The sequence below is a fragment of the Sminthopsis crassicaudata genome, chromosome 1, assembly GCF_048593235.1.
Source record: "Sminthopsis crassicaudata isolate SCR6 chromosome 1, ASM4859323v1, whole genome shotgun sequence".
Lineage (NCBI taxonomy): Eukaryota > Metazoa > Chordata > Mammalia > Dasyuromorphia > Dasyuridae > Sminthopsis > Sminthopsis crassicaudata.
In genome coordinates this window covers 518,693,464-518,698,716 of record NC_133617.1, presented here as the reverse complement: position 1 = coordinate 518,698,716, position 5,253 = coordinate 518,693,464, and the positions used below count along the sequence as shown (strand labels likewise).

General features: G+C 34.0%; 1 pseudogene; it reads right to left on the bottom strand.

The window, feature by feature from the left end:
- Positions 1 to 2,041: 2,041 nt before the first annotated feature.
- LOC141555159 (serine/threonine-protein kinase VRK1 pseudogene) lies at positions 2,042 to 3,203 on the bottom strand (annotated as a pseudogene).
- Positions 3,204 to 5,253: the final 2,050 nt, after the last annotated feature.

The following is a 5,253-nucleotide window of genomic DNA, read 5'->3' as shown; positions in this document are numbered from 1 at the left end:
ATTTCTAATAGCTTTTTAGCAGAGCCTTTGGGGTTCTCTAAGTATACCATTATGTCATCTGCAAAGAGTGATAGTTTGATTTCCTCATTTCCTACTCTAATTCCTTGAATCTCTTTCTCAGCTCTTATTGCCGAGGCTAGCATTTCTAGTACTATATTGAAAAGTAATGGGGATAGTGGGCAACCTTGTTTCACTCCTGATCTTACTTGGAAAGGTTGCAGTTTATTTCTATTGCATATTATGCTGACTAACGGTCTTAAATATATGCTCCTGATTATTCTAAGGAATAGTCCATTTATTCCTATACTCTCAAGTGTTTTTAGTAGGAATGGATGTTGGATTTTGTCAAAAGCTTTTTCTGCATCTATTGAGATGATCATATGGTTTTTATTAATTTGATTATTAATATGGTCAATTATACTAATAGTTTTCCTAATATTAAACCAGCCCTGCATTCCTGGTATAAATCCTACTTGATCATAGTGTATTATCCTGGGGATGATTTTCTGAAGTCTTTTTGCTAATATCTTATTTAAGATTTTAGCATCAATATTCATTAAGGAGATTGGTCTATAATTTTCTTTCTCAGTTTTCCATCGACCTGGTTTAGGTATCAGTACCATGTCTGTGTCATAAAAGGAGTTTGGTAGGACTCCTTCATCCCCTATTTTTCAAATACTTTATATAACATTGGGGCTAATTGTTCTTTAAATGTTTTGTAGAATTCACATGTAAATCCATCTGGTCCTGGGGATTTTTTCTTGGGGAGTGATATTGTATAGATTATACAGATGAATAGAGTGAAATAGAAATTAAGTAAATCATCCAGTGTTACAAAGCTATAAAGAGGCTGAGGTCTTTGTTTTTCCAGCTCCAGTTCTCTATGCACTACACAATCCAGATGCCTACCCTTTCTATCTTTCATAGTGCTAACAATTACAGAATATTGTGCACATATTAAGTATTTAACAAATGGCTTATGGAACTGAAGTGTATCAATGCTCACCAAATATTTAAAGACATAATAAACTGATACATCAACCAAATAATGTTTAGAATTACCTTCCCCCATATTCAATAAAAATGTATTTACTTATTTTTATGTACTTTTTATTAGTTAGCTGACAGGATGTAGTTATATGAGGCAATGTGGTGTTACTTAAGGAAAAGACAGCTATTCTAACCTATACTGCTAGGGTTCAGGAGATAGGTTTCCTTTTGACAATGACTAGATAACTTACTTATTAGTGTAACCTATCAGTTTCTCTGTTATAAAATCTGTATAAATATGTGCCTGTATGTCCCTTCAATCAAGACAGTATAAAAATAAATTAAGTTGGGTATATTGTCTCATATTTAGAACATACCTGCCTAGAGGCCTGTATATTATCATGCAAGACAACATTACAGGTAAAAGTCCTTAAAAGGAAAATCATAAGTTCTCAGTAGAATTACTAAATTTCAAAGGTACAAATTTACAACAAACTTCAAGCTTAAAAATAAAGCATGTTTTAAAAGCCCAAAAATTCTTTACTTGGGAAAAAAAACTGCCTTTTAAAATTTCAGAGATAACTACCTATACTATGAAGAAAAAAAATCTACACGGGGTCAAAATAAAACAAAATTAAGTGAATATGGAATATTTACTTTCTCTCCAATTTATCTAAATATATTGAAAATTTCTCCCTGTATAATTTCTAAAGCCTCAAACTGCTTATACAGGTTTTTGGGGTTTTTTTATAACACTTGCTAACATTTAACTTCAGAAATTTAAAAATTTTCAGGATGTTACAAAACTCATCAATGATGATAATATGATTCGAACATTCATAAATTGGACTTTAAAGCATAACAAGTTATGTGAAGTATTTATTTAATAAAAAATCTTTAAACACTCTTTAAACACAAAAGGATTTTAAAATATTTACACCACCCTTCTTCCCAAGATTCACATGGAAATTAAACACAACACAAGAAAGGAGAAAAGAAGCATTATTGAAAAAAGGAGAAATGAAGCAAATTCTTTATATGGGCTTATTCATTCTACTTCAGGACTCTCTTTCTGGTTCTTGAACAAGTTTGCGGTCCCTCCAAAATATTTAGATGTGAGATTTCCATATCTTCAGCACCTGATTCTATGCTTTCCTCCATCTCTTTCTTTCACTTCTTTAGTCCTATTTTTGTTAGCAAATCTTTATTTTCCAAGATGCACAATTCCAGTTTGCCATCATCCTTATTTCCTGTAGTTTTTCCCTTGCAAAAGAATTTCTCGTAAATTCTGATAATGACTTTTTTCACTTATTCCATATACCTAGCAATTTCATCTGGCTTATTTTTCTCAGGAACACACTTGTCCATCAAATTTGCAATATTTTCTTGTTAGCTGATTTTGGAATCTCTGACATAGGATCTTTCAAATTGTCTTCCCAAGGGAGATGGCCACTGAGCTACTGGAATATGCAATAACCTAATATTTCCAAGTCACCCTGTCTTGATGGCACCACACCCATATGTACATCAATACTTGTATACTCAATGGTTCCATCATGACACTTTTTAGGGTATTCTTTGTATTTTTTATGAACTCCATCTGGACAATATCAGTAAGCAAGGCCATAATCTATTAAATATACCTGGTCAGGATTCTTGTAGCTCAGAAGAAGATTTGAGGCTTTGATATCTCCATGCACATATTTATACTCATGGATATATTCCAGAATATCCAGTGTTCTTAAGCTTAGTAGCAAAATGCTTTTCTGCAAAAATCTTCTGGCATTAGCTTCATACAAATTTTGAAGATCACTCCCAAAGAGATCTATTACCATAAACATATTTTTGTCATGTAGTCCAGTACCCCAATATTTAGGAACACCTAGCTACTTCAGTTTATGGGAATGAATCCACTTTTGAATTAGCTCTGGTTTCACAGCTCTCTGGTAGAACTTTAATTCTGTAAAAAGAGGTCCATTGTTGCTTGGTTCCACTTTTATTATATAGGGGGCATCACTGCCAACTGAATTTGAAGAATTAATATCAGCTAGATATATGCAACCAAAATCACCTTGGCCAATTGGCTGTCCTATTTTCCATTCCTTTTTGGTCACATCAATGAAAACTTCCCCTACTGCAAACTGTTCTGCTAGTTTTCTGTGTATGCCTTTTTTTTTTTTTCCCCCAAATTGTGATGTTTTCACATGAGGCATTTTCACTAAAACTGCAACACGAAAAACTCCTTCACAGACCAAACTTCCTGCTGTTTTCGCCTGCCTCGGATTCTCGGAGCATCTCCACCTCAGCCTCACTACGTAATATCCTCAACTTTTTTTGGCTACTCATGATTAGCCTTTTAAAAGGAGAATACACTACCAATATCATAGTTAGAGCTTTTTGAGCTTGTGTGGTAAGAATTATATGCTAAATTTTGTCTTCTTACAAGTTAGATGTGTTTTGTCCTTTAAAAGATTAAAATAATTGGAGGGGGTGGGGTTTGGAACCAAGATGTTGGAGAGAAGACGTGACTTTCTGTGACTTCCTTTGACCTTCTCTCAAACCAAAAGCAGATTAAGCCTCTAAACTAGCTTTGGAGCTGAAGAATCCACAACTATTTAGAGGACATCACATTCCCAGGAGAAAATACCTTGGAAGAACTTCAGAACAGGTCTGTTTCAAATGGTCAAGTGGATAAGCTGCCAAGCCCAGACCCAGGACAGGGAGACTGGGATAAGCAGCTGAGGTGAGCAGTCAGAGCATTGCAGCTTCCACACACCTGGGTATCTTCTGTGAGTCTCATTGACAACTCTGTCCTGGTTGCAAGCAGGTGGTTTGGCAGATTTCTTACAAAAGACAAATTGCAAATCACTGAGTTCTTGAAGAAAGCCAGAACTAGGTAGAATTACCCAGCACTGGAAATCAATCAGCAGAATGGCCCTAGGGCAAATTAAAGCAGCTGTCACTCCTTTGTATTGAACAGGCCTCAAGCCTTTAAAAAATTGATCTCCAAACACAGAACTCAAGAAAAGCATAAAAAAGTAAAAAGGAAAGAAATATATTTCTGTTATGGGGATACTTAGAGAATGTGGGCATAATTTGATTTTATTATGATAATATGAAAAAGAAAGTAGAAATATAAAGGACATTGTATTGGAAAAAAAAGAAAAGGAGATAAAATAAGGGAAATTACATCTCATGAATAGGCAAAGAAAACATTAAAATTGAGGAAAAGAAGGGAGTGGGATCGGCATTGTGTCAGTCTTACTCAGAAATATTTTCTTTCACAGAGAAATTTGTTTCACCTTATATGGAAGTGGATGGAAAGGGGAAAAAGAAAGGGAAAAATAAAAGAAGAAAAAACAAAAATATTAGGGGTAATGTATTAAAAAAAAAAAAAAAGAGGAGAGGACCTAAAAGCGGAGGGCTGTTTGAGGGAGGTAGTCATCAAAAGCAAAATACTAGAAAGTACAGAAAGGGGAAAGAACAGAGAAAACATAACTTAAGGTAAATAAGATGGCAGAAAATAGAGAATTATTTATTTTAACTGTGAATACGAATTGCATGAATTCTCCCATAAAACAGAAGTGGATAGCACACTGGATTAAAAGCCAGAATCCTACAATATATTGTTTACAAGAAACACCTTGAAAGCATAGTGGTACATACAGAGAGAAGGTAAAGGGCTGGAGCAGAATCAATTATGCTTCAGGTGAAATTAAAAAAAAAATAGAAAGCAGGGTATCAATCCTGATCTCAGATCAAGTAAAAGCAAAGATAAATTTACTTAAAAGAGTTAAGAAAGGGAACTATATTTTACTAAAGAGTACCATAGATAATGAAACAATATCAATACTAAACATATATTAACCAAGTGGTATACCATCCAAATTGCTAGAATGGAAGTGAGGAGAGCTTCAAGAAAAAAAAAATAGACAGAAAAATTATACTAGTGAGAGGTCTCAAACTTGCTCTTTTAGTCTTTCCTTAGGATTTTCTAAATATTATCTTCCCTCACTTGTTGTGTCTTCTCCTTTAACCCCCAATCACTACCCAGAAATTTCTAGAAACTATTAATAGTTCACCCTTTTCGGCATGCTCTTTGAAGACTTGGGAACTTTGTCTCCTTCTCTCCTTTCTTGCAAGCTCTTCTCAGATAATATATGTTTTTATAATATGTGATCAGATTAATTTAGGCTCTCTTTTGGGGCTTGGAGTTTTACTTTTTTTTCATTTTCCTAAAAATGCAAAAATAGTTTTCAACAT